Raw genomic sequence first — 12,469 nt, 5'->3', positions numbered from 1 at the left:
CCCCTGGGGCATCTTGGAGCTGGCAGGTGACATGGGAGTGCAAAGGCAGCCGAGATGCAGAAAATAGTTCCCCTAGTCTTTTCCAGACCCAACTATCACATCTTGATAGTGTTTTTGAGCAAAAAGATCTTAATTTGTTGAAGTCCAGTTTATATGTTCTTTTCTTTTGTTGTGTGTGCTTTTGGTGTCTTACTAAATAAACCACTTCCTAATCCAATGTCACAAATATGTACATGTTTCATGCTATGAATTTCATTAGTTTAGCTCCCAATTTAGGTTTTTCATCCATTTTGAGTTAATTTTTTCTGTGTATGGTGTGATATGGGGTTCCAAATTGATTATTCGCATGTGACAGACAGTTATCCATGCATAATTTTATGTAAAGTTATTCTTACCTAATTGAATAGTCTTGGAATCTTTGCTGAAAATCAATTGACCATAAATGCGAGAGCTAATTTCTGTAGTCTCAATTCTAATCCATTGATCTCTATGCCTATTCTTATGCCAATACCACATAGCTTTATAGTTTCAGCTTTATAGTAGGTTTTGAAATTAGGAAGCATGATTCCTCCAACTTCACTCTCCTTTTGATATATATATATATATCACATATATGTACACATGTATACATATATATCACATGTATATATCACATGTATATATATCACATATATATCACATGTATATATCATATGTATACATATCACATATATACATACATATATACACATATTTCACATGTATATATACACACATATATACATATATATATTTCAGTGAATTATATATAGTTCAGTGATTCATTGCCCCTTGTATTTTCCTATAGATTTTAGGAATGACTTGTCAATTTCTGCAAACAAGGCAATTGAAATTTTGATAAGGTTTACAGTGAATCTGTGGAAAATTTGGGGGATTTTCATCAAAACAGTAATAAGGCTTCTAACTCATGAACACAGAGTTTATTTAGGTATTTAATATTTTTTAACAAAGTTTTTTTTTTTTCTAGTTATTTTGAATGATAATATTAGAATCCTCAAGAGTTTCTATATCAACTTCCAATGGGGATACTTGTACTTTTTTCTTTCTAGTCTGAATTATTTTATTTCTTTCTCTCAACTAATAGCTAAAACCTCAATACAATATTCAATAGATGTGCTGAGAAAAAACATCCTTGTATTGTTCATAATCCTAATGTTATACCATTAAGTATGATGTTTGCTGTGGGGTTTTCATAGATGCCTTTCTTAACCATAGTTTGTTTTGTGTTTTCATCATAAAATGGTGTTAGATTTTTCAAATATTTTTTCTGTATCAATTGAGGTGATTAGGTATCTTTTTTATTTATTCTGTTTATATGGCATGTTATATTAAGTGATTTTTATGTGCCCAAACTTTCATTCCTAGGATAAATTCCACTTGGTCCCTGTAGATAATCCTTTTTGTATGCTCCTGAACTTGTTTATGTATCTAGATTCGTTTTACTAGTATTTTGTTGAAGATGTTTACATGTGTATTCATAATGGGTATTGGTTTTTAGTTTTCTTGTGATATCTTTATATGGCTTTATTATCATGGTAGTGATTCCTCATGGAATAATTTAAAAAGCGCTTCCCCTTTGTTTTGGAAGACCTTGAGAAAGATAAGTGTTACTTACTTCTTTAGCCATTTGATTGAATTCACCAGTGAAACTATCTGGCTCACCCTTTTGTTGTTACTGTTGGAAGTTTTTGATTACTGATATAACATCTTCATACATTGTAGATCAAATTCAAACCTTCTATTTCCTCTTGAATCAATTTTGGAAGTTTGTGTCTTTCTAGGAATGTATTTATTTCATTCAAGTTATATAATGTCTTGACAACAAATCCTCGTAGTAGTCATGTTTATTTCTATAAGATAGGTATTGATGTTACTGCTTGCATTCCTGATTTCAGTAATTTGAATCTTCTCTCTTTTTTCCCATCAGTCTAGCTAAAAGTTTGTCAATTTTGTTTGCCTTTTCAAAGAATCCACTTTTGGTTTATTGGACGTTCTCCTCTATTGTTTTTCTATTTCCTGTTTCACCTATCTCCACTCTAATATTGAGTATTACCTTCAATCTATGGCTTTCGGTTAGTTTGGTCTTCTTTTTCCAGTTTCTTAAGATAAAATATTAGATTGTTGATTTATGATCCTTATATTAGATTGTTGATTTGTGATCCTTCTTTTTTACAGGTATAAATTTCCCTCCGATCACTTCATTTGCTGTATTCTATGAATATGTTGCTTTGCAGTTTTGGTTTTGTTCACTTTAAAGTATTTTCTAATTTCCCTTACATTGTTTTTCTTTGATCCATTGCTGACTTAGATATGTGTTGTTTAACATAATTGTGAATTTTCCAAATTTTCTTTTGCTATTGACTTTTTATTTCATTTCATTCCATTGTGGTGGAAAAATTATTTTCTATGTTTAAATCTTTTTGTATTTATTGAGTCTGTTTTGTGGAGAATATTTCATGTGCACCTAAACAGAATGTGTATTTTTTTTGTTATTTAGTTAAGTGTTCTGAAGCTATCAGTCAGGGGAAGTTGTTTTATACTGTTGTTCAAGACTTTCAGGTTCTTTTTACACTTTTTTCTTTATTTTTGTTTATTTTATTCTGACTGGATAATCTCAATTGATGTCTGTTTGTGGTTGCTGCTTCTTTCTTCTGGGTGCTCAAATCTGCTCTTATATATCCCTAGTAAAAAATTGATTTCAGTTATTATACTTTTCATTCCAGAAATTCTATTTGGTTCTTTTATACATTTTTAAATCTCTTGATTGATATTCTCTATTCTCATGCTTTTTTTTTTCAATTTTTCAGATGAGGTTTTCTTTAGTTTTTTAATGCATTTAAATTATTTGCATACTGGGCCTCAGATAATATTCATTATCATTTGCTTTTTTCCCAATTGGATTTTAGTATCTTGTTTTATCTATGTCTGATATTTTTTGTTGAGAGCCAAGTATTTTATTTATTATAATATGACAACTCTGAAAATCAGATCCTCCTTTTCCCCTAGAGCTTGCTAGACATATTCTTCCTTTTAATGCTTAATACCAAAAATGTTTCCTTATCATCTCTGCAGAGGGTCTCATTATGGTGCACCTCTTCCACACTGAGCCAGGCAGTATACAGATCTGCCTTAGCCTTTCTACTTACTTGTACAGAGCTATGTTATCAAACAGAGATATGCACAGAGGGTCTCCTCGAGTCTTTCCTGAGTATATGTACAGCATGAATAACCCTAACCCTTTCTGGATTTCAAGGGACGCAAAAGCCCTTATTCTCCAAAGCTTCTCCTTTCCAGGCTTTCCCCACAAGCTGCTTAAGTCTATTATTTGCTCTACTATTAACCATTGCTTCAAGTAGCTGTGAGTCAATCATTTCCTTCCATAAGTTTTAGAAAAATGCCCACAGGTAACAGCTTTAGCACTGGGTAAGTTCTGTATTAGGTGAGACAAAGATGTTTGTGCTAGTCTTCCAGATAACCACCAGCGGGTCCAAGCAAATAACTATAATTATTTGCAAATGAGGTCAGTTCTGCTCCCTCCAGTATCTGTACTGAAATCTGGGCTGCCATTTTCAAGGATAGGATGGGACTGGGACTGGGACATGGGGCTAGGAAGTGAAAATGCCACAAAGTTCTCTGCTCTTGCAGAGCTTCAGCCACTTTTATTGAATGAATACTCCGTGGTGGCTGCAAGCCTTTGGATAGTTTCCAGAGCTCTAAAAAAGCTGATTCTTACAGTTCTTGCCAGTTTTTTCCAGTGCTTTTGTGATGAGAAGCCCTTTATAGTTCCTTATTTCCCCATTTTGGCTGCCTCATAGGAATTTGACCATCCCCTTCTTCATTAACCTTACTGCTAATCTCAATTGGAGACAGAGAAGCCAACCAACAAAATATGTGCAAACTTGAAAACATGGAACGCATATATGTACAGATGTTATGATTATGAATACTTCTCTCATCAATTTCTTTTAATAAACCCACTGATATTATAAATGAAAGTAATTTGCTATATTGAGTCTTTTTCATTTGTTTTTCTTTGATTAGACTCTATAGGGTGTTCTCCAAATGATAACACAACAATACATTATGTTGGTGCAAAAATAATTGCATTACTTTTAATGGCAAAAACTGCAATTACTTTGGCACTAACCTAATAAATATTAGAGCTATATATTTTTTTTACACTCTACTTTTTTTCACATTAATTCAGAGAAAATCAAGGAGTGTCTCTTTGTGATTTTAGGACTCATGCATCAAAGTGACAGAGTGGAAAGTTAGAAAATGATGCTCTACTCCCTAGAGCCTACCTCCAGGTCAGGGCCAGATGGCCCTTGTTCTCTCCTCTGTAAGCAATTGGAGCACTTCTGACCACAGCTGTGCTATGGAGGGAAACGTTCAGTGAGTGGATGTGTGAAATGAAAACCTAAAGAAAGCTTCCTTCAGCAAGTTTAGACAGGTCCTATCTCTGATTTGTGAGCTAAGAAAAGAAAAGAAAAAGAACATGGTCTCTGAGTCCTCAGGTAATAGCATGTATGCAAGCTTGTTTACCATTGTTAATACCAAAACTCAGTGACATACACACAATCAAACCCATACTACAAACTGTCTTGAAATGACTGTACTGTCAAATAAAGAAAGAATCCATGTTGCTAAGTACTAACAATGCATGTGTTAAACATCCTTATGGCATTTTTAAGGAAATAAAGTAAAATTTTATCTGTTGCCTTTCATATCATTGAATACACATCGAATAACTGGTGTGCAACAGGCCTGTTTCAAGATGCTGCAGGTTAGAGCTGTCAAGTAAAATATAGGATGTCTAATTATATTTCAATTTCAAATTAAAAATAAAGTTTTAGTTTAGCTTAGTTGCATGGGACATATATACTAAAAATTGTTTAACTGAAATTCAAATTTAAATGCACACCTTTTATTTTCATTTGCTAACTTTCCCAAGTTTACTGGGGCTTACAACTGTGATTAAGACATGAATACTGGCTGCTTTTTTGAATATTACCATATAGGAAGAGGAGTAATTAGATACAGAGCTAGAATATAGAAATTTTCAATCAATGAGTTGCTTCAATCAATGAGTTGCTTCCACCCTCTTTTTAGGGTGGTCAGAAAAGCTTTTTGAAAATAGAGATGCAATGCCTACATTAAACATTGAATTATCAATTAGAGGAAAAGTGTAAGGGAAAAAATGCTTCAGAAAGAAAGAATAGCTTGCATAAGCTCTGAAAAGCATAAAAGAACCTCACTGGAAAATTATAATTCATTCATATTTACAGGGCTTTGGGCAGCAGGTGGAAATTGATATACAAGTTCTAAAATCTCATCTAGATGAGATAAGCAAAGTCAGAAAGACAGAGATGCATGCCATATTCAATGATTTATATATAAAGAAGGATATTGGTGACCACATGTCCATAGTTCTCTAGCTTCCTTCAGTAAGTTTTCTTTCAGCTTTCAGAAGAAAAGTGTATTTGATTTTGATTTTTTAAATTAATGTATCACCATGATTGTTTTTGTTTGGCCTAATTTCCTCTCATTAGGAGACTGTTTTCAACAAATACATCCTAACATTCTATACACAACGCATAAGTCATGGGGGCAACATCTCAGTCGACACTTTATCTGGCAAATTTTTGCAGTGTTTACCAATTTTTTTTATTATCCAGGAAATCGCTTTTTACTGCTTTGGAAAAATAAAAGTTTATCTTGTAGGTAAAGCATCAATTCCTATTTTAAGATTAGAGAAAAAGTACTTATTTTCTTCCTCAAATACTTTAGGCATCGTTTCTCTCTACCTGCTCAGATAGCCAATGTGCTCATGGGCAGCACTACACCAAGCAGCTAAGTGCTTCTACCAAATAAGAGTTGCTTCTGCCCCAGGCTGGAGGAGGCAGTATTTCTGGTGTAACACATTTGCTGAGAGCACCAGTGAAACAAAAATCATGGAATCATTGAGCATTCGATCTGCAAGCACCCTTGAGACACCTCATGCCTTGTTTTCCACTGAGAAAATGGTGGCTTTGAGCAGTTTATTGATTTCTCCAAAGCCACACAGCTAGTTGCTGTCAAATTCAGAACTAGTATCTAGTTCTTCTGTCCTCTGCATAGTGCTTTGTGTGTTACCTTTCTTACCCTCAAACTGCCCAGATCTCAGTATTACCAGGGCTGGAATGGCAGATTTTGAAAGAAAGTGTAATGACAGTAGCAACAGAGAAAGGGGGGGAAAGATAGCATCAGGGAAGAGCAGACAGAGAAGCTCAGTATTACAGAACTTAGGGTGCACTAGAACCACACATACAGAAGACACAGACAGCAGCTGGGGAAGAGTCCCTAGCAAGATCCAGCACGTAGTCAGTCTCTGAAGGCTCAGTATCTCATGCCAACTGGGCAGGGTACCAAGAAAAACAACTGCTTGCAAGTCGCAGTCCAGAGACACACAGAAGAAATATGGAAGCTTGAAATGAGTGGCGAGTGAGGGGCAATACCAACAAACCAGGACCACAGTGAATACATACGCTCATTCATGCAGTGACTGGCTGAAAACCTAAGGCTCTGGCTGGCTGAAAGTTTCCTCTGAAGCCTCCTGGATCTGCTCTTTCTGTCTTCAGAGAAACTTGTTTCATCTGAGCAGAGTGAGAAAGAGGCAACTATTATTAAATCTGTTTATATATCTCACCTTTATGGAGCATCTGTGAGCATGCTTTTCACTTTACATTAATTCTAACCAAAATTTATTACCCTTGCTATTATTATCTTCATTTTACAGATGAGGAACTGGAGCCTTAAAGATTTTCGATATTTTATCCCAGGTCACATAATTGTAAGTAAGAGAGGCAACTCAAATCTAATTCTGCTTAAGGCCAGATCTCAGTTATTTTTCGCTTTGCTGGTGAATGGATCCTGACAGGAGAATGGAAGTGAGGTGAGCGTGGCGCCTGGTAGAGGCAGCCCATTGAATTATAGGGGGGGTGGAGCCAGAGCTTGGTCTACATTGATAGGGGTGGAGTTGAGGAACTGAGGATGAGGATGGAACTGGAGCACCGAATTAGTCTTACATATTAATAGAGGACATCCACTTCTGAGGCTGGAATATATTTCAGGGCTTATCAAGAAATGTGCATCTTGGCTGGGCATGGTGGCTCACGCCTGTAATCCCAAGACTTTGGGAGGCCGACGTGGGCAGATCACCTGAGGTTAGGAGTTCCAGAGAAGCCTGGCCAACATGGAGAAACCCCATCTCTACTAAAAATACAACTATTAGCCGGGCGTGGTGGCGTGCGCCTATAATTCCAGCTACTCGGGAGGCTGAGGCAGGAGAATCTCTTGAACCCAGGAGGCAGTGGTTGCAGTGAATGGAGATCGTGCTACTGCACTCCAGCCTGGGTACATAGCGAGACTCTGTCTCGAAAAAATAAATAAATAAAGTAAATATGCATCTTAGAGAATCATGAGGCCCTCTTGTGCTGCAGCCGACTCGTGAGCTTGTGAGAGGTGATGTTACATTTATAGGAGTTTTTCCAGCTGGTTCTTAAATTAGGCCATTATTAAATGATATAAACAAAGCTACAATTAAATTGATTGTACCAAAACCAAGGTAAATATTCAAAGCTCATTATTTTCTAGTGATTTTTAGTCTAGTTTGCTCTTCCGGGTGTGCTAGAGTTATTTATGTCTCTTATTTCTGCAGTGAAAAGGGCGTGCTGCTTACTGCGCCCCTCTTCCCAGTTCTATGCTCCATGGCCTCACATCAGTAGCAGAAACTTCGCCATGATGGGAGTATTTAAACAACAGAAATTAACAAACGCTATACACTGGGGCTTGATTGTTGTTTTGTGTACTGCCCGGTTTCAGAGAATTGCTTTCGAAAGAAGTAAGGCAGATTAAGTAAAAGGGTATTATATCTTCCATTACCTTGTAAATAGCACAAAGTATTGTCAAATCATAGTTGATTTACAACTATTACATGGCTATGAATATAAGATACAAGAGTTTGGCAAAACTAAATAAAAATCTTTCTGTGAAAACCAGTGGGCTATATACAATTTACAATAAAGATGATGTATATTTTATTGCAATTTATAGATTATATGGCATACATTTCTTACATCAATAAAATAGTTTAAAATTGATCTACACATACCTACATACACATTTTATTGTTTTCTGGAGGGCCAATTGTTAGATATTTAGCAGTCCACGACAGAATGAGGGTGGTGATCAAATTACTGAGGTAAGTGCTACAGGATGGCACCAGTCAACACACAAAAGTCAGAAGTGGAATGGAGTCAGTAGACAAAGCAGAAGCTGACCACAGTGTTTAAAAACCCTTGTATTATTTCTTGCAAAGGAACTGCATCAATACGGATAATCGTATCAACGTGGCCTTTTAGTTTAAATCTCTCTTGGCATCATAAATAGGTACTTTCAGAAAACAGAACAGAATATTGGAAGTTGGGGAGATTCAGTAATGCATATGGACGTTCACCAAAACTGTAGGATCAAGGCGAAGGGGAATTGGAGGACAGATTATGAAAATCCATGTCTCTATTACTACATTCACATGGAGTTGGACATGTTTACATAGATAAAGTCACCTGCCTTCCAATTATTCAAATGCAGAACTCTGGTAAATATATGCATCCCCCTTATTTTTATCTTGATTTATTAATCTTAGCCAATATAAGTCATGAGGAAGTTGATTTTCTAGAAATGATGCATCTCAGATAAATTATAATTCCACATGCATTTTTCATTAAACCCTTCCTGTTCATAGAAACACTTTTGTTTATGTATAGAATTTTTCATGCAGTTTTATTAAAAATTGAGCTTCTCTCTTCATTTATCTATGGAGTGATAGTGCAGAAAACTGTCATTTAAAAATAATTCTATTGCTGTGTAAACTCCAGCAACTTTTCATACTGCACTCTGCACACTTTCTTTCTCAGTAGTCCCGGGAACCTTTCCTCATTAGATTCCAAGTCACTCTATCTTCTGTGATGTGAGTTGCTTTACTGGAAGATTTATTTTTTTCCCCAAGACTTAAGAATTTTCTTTACCAAGTTAGGAGACTTTTTGATAATGCGTTACCTTAACGATTAGCTGCTTTAAAGCAATTGGTTTTATTCAAAATCAGTTTTCTCAAGTAGAGAACTTTTCTGTTTCACATATAATAATTAAAAGAAAAACACTCATATTTCTGAAAGCTTTGGGGGAAAAACAAAAATAAGGAGTGATCTAAAGTGTTTTGTTGAATAAAGTCAATCATACATAGAGAATTATAGCCATGAGAATGAATGCATTTTCTCTGGCAAATAAGCAATGATAAAGCCATTCAATTAATATAAATTTATTCTTTCCCCAAATAATTGAGCTGTACTATCACAGGCATATGCCCTTACCTCCATGCAGGACTAGCTATGTAGCAAACACCACAGATTGTGAGGAACTCATAAATTAGATACGGAGGGGTGATATATTCTCTGTCATGAAGATATTAAATACAACACAAAATTGGGTTATATGACAACAGACTTATTTATCAAAAGCATTGAATTAGGCTTCAGATTCCTGTTATAGGAAAGGCATTTTCATAAATTCAACTGCTTGAAAGTACATACTAGTGAAATATTTAGTGGATTTATGACTACTGGAATGTTGATTCCAACAGTACCATGTGTCATTTATTACATATGGCTTTATTTTGGAAAGAGGGTTCATCTTTCCTTTTTTAAAATATTTTTTGTTCTTCTTCTTCTTTTTTTTTTTTTTTTTTTTTTTTGAGACAGGGCTTTACTCTGTCCCCAAGGTTGGAGTACAGTGGCAGTAGCATGATCATGGCTCACTGCAACCTTTACCTCCTGGGCTCAAGATACCCTCACACCTCAGCCTCTTAAATAGCTGGGACCACAGGTGCACACAACCATGCATGGCTAATTTTTGTATTTTTTTTTTTTTTTTTTTTTTTTTGTAGAGATGGGGTTTAGCCGTATTTCCCAGGCTGATCTCAAACTCCTGAGCTCAAGCGATTCTCCCGTCTCAGTCTCCCAAAGTGCAGAAATTACAGGCATGAACCACTGGGCCCATGGCTCATCTTTTCAATAAGATTGCAAGGCTCACTAGGTCAGGGCTTTGTCATTAATGTCTCTATATCTTCTGCATATTGTACATTGCCCAGTTGATACATATTACCTGGAAAAGAAGGATATTTACTACGTAGGATTAGTGCCATACCAGTCTGTTAATAAGGTGGTGTGAAGAGATACAAGTAACATAAAATGTAAAATATCCCTTTTATCTTTCTTGGAAAAAAATCAAACTCTAATAGCAGAGTACTGAATTTATTTCTAGGCTAAGAAGGGGCCTGAGCCATTGCACAAATATCAGACAAGAGTCACAAAGTAATTTGAGGGCAACATACAGTTGAACTTATATATAAGAAAACCCAAAGCACTTATTGGTATGCAATTTTACAGTATGAAGAGGGCTTCTTTTTTGTTCTGAAAAGCAGATTAAGCAGTTGGCCATTTTGAATTGTATAAGAAAGTAATATAATATCCTTTGTTTCTAACCTAATCAAATGATTCCATTGCTTGAGATCAGAGTGCTGTTTCTGCATGGATGGTGTCGGCACACACCTGTGGCAGGTTTCAGAGCTATAAGAAAAGGCTTGTTGAAAATCCAACCCTGTCTTCATTGAGGCTGGAAGTTACACTCTTAATAATGTTTCCTCTGTAATAAATGTTAGCTGCTGCCTACCGCACTCCTTTACAATTCAAGGGAGCTTATGTGATGTAATTTAGTTCTTGAAATCCATAGGTGCTAGTGTTGCTTGTTTATCAGATTGTCTCTACTCTGAGGGGAAAATCAAGTGTTGCAGGATACATGTAGTATTGATTAATCGGCAGAGAAAGTTATAAAGAAGAGAGAGTAAAAGACCCTCAAGGAACAGTGGAAGTATTCTAATAATTAAGAAACACCTACTATTAATTTTTTTCCTTTACTCGTAGAAGTAATATGAAATGTATGCACTTTCTAACTTTTATTATTCTAGAATTTGATAAAGTCTAGAGATAAAATTAAAGATAGTATTTAGTTCTTCCAGAATGTGTTATTATATAAGGGAAAGCAAGCCTTCTTGCTATGCAAAAAATAAGTTAATGAAAAATAGGCTGTTAAATCTTCTTAATTGTTTAGTATTGATTCATAAGCTGTAAATAATTATGGTGGTGATATTAACGGATACAATCACAGGACAATAAATTTATGCAGGATTTTGCAAAAAAAAAACTTCAAGTGTGCTTTAGAAATAAAACAATGACCTCTATGTTATTTACTTTCATAGAAAACAAAATACACTCTAAACAAGTTTAATGATAAGATCAAAAAGATCACTTTAATGGATTTTTTTTCCTCATTAAATTATTTTAAGGATTTGTCTTAGTTTATGGAGTTACTTTATTTTGGGTCTAAATTGTAACCTATCATTTAGAGGCATTAATGTCATTTATCAGCCTAAAAGCGAAGGTATTCTCCAGCATAATGTTATATACCTCACATTTAAATTATTTCTATATTTTTAATAAATTGTTCTCATTTGAAAAGTAATACTGTATGGTGTAGTTCAAAATATTTTCCCAGAAAAAATTATTTATTGAATCATTTCTCCATTTATTCCAATATTTATTTCATGCTTGTTGTACTACTCGTGTTAACACTATTAGGAAATCATAGTGAACAAAACAGTAGCCTAGGGAGGAAACAGACAAATGAAACAATAGAAAAGCACAATGATAATAGTATGAGTCAGATATGGTGAGACAAAAATGGGAGCATAGCTTTTTAGGTTGAAAAAGGGTTTGAAGGCCGGGCGCGGTGGCTCATGCCTGTAATCCCAGCACTTTGGGAGGCCGAGACGGGCGGATCACAAGGTCAGGAGATCGAGACCATCCTGGCGAACACGGTGAAACCCCGTCTCTACTAAAAAATACAAAAAACTAGCCGGGCGAGGTGGCGGGCGCCTGTAGTCCCAGCTACTCGGGAGGCTGAGGCAGGAGAATGGCGTAAACCCGGGAGGCGGAGCTTGTAGTGAGCCGAGTTCGTGCCACTGCACTCCAGCCTGGGCGACAGAGCAAAGACTCCGTCTCAAAAAAAAAAAAAAAAAGAAAAAGGGTTTGAAAAGGCTTACCAAAGACAGCGTTTGAACTGAATACTGAAAGATAAAAAATAGCCAAGAAGAGTCACAGGGAGGGTGGAGGGAAGAGTCTGGGCAAAGCCTCCTTCCCATTCACTATCCGCCCAATCCCCAGGGCCGGAGCATGTGACGTCATGACCCATCAGCTATGGGGTAAGGCAGAAGTGAGAATCAATGACTTCATTCCGGGGCAGCGGTGTCCTCTATAAGAAATACCTCTTAGAGCGA

The sequence above is a fragment of the Chlorocebus sabaeus genome, chromosome 3, assembly GCF_047675955.1.
Source record: "Chlorocebus sabaeus isolate Y175 chromosome 3, mChlSab1.0.hap1, whole genome shotgun sequence".
Taxonomy (NCBI): domain Eukaryota; kingdom Metazoa; phylum Chordata; class Mammalia; order Primates; family Cercopithecidae; genus Chlorocebus; species Chlorocebus sabaeus.
Note: the sequence above shows the minus strand (reverse complement) of the source record.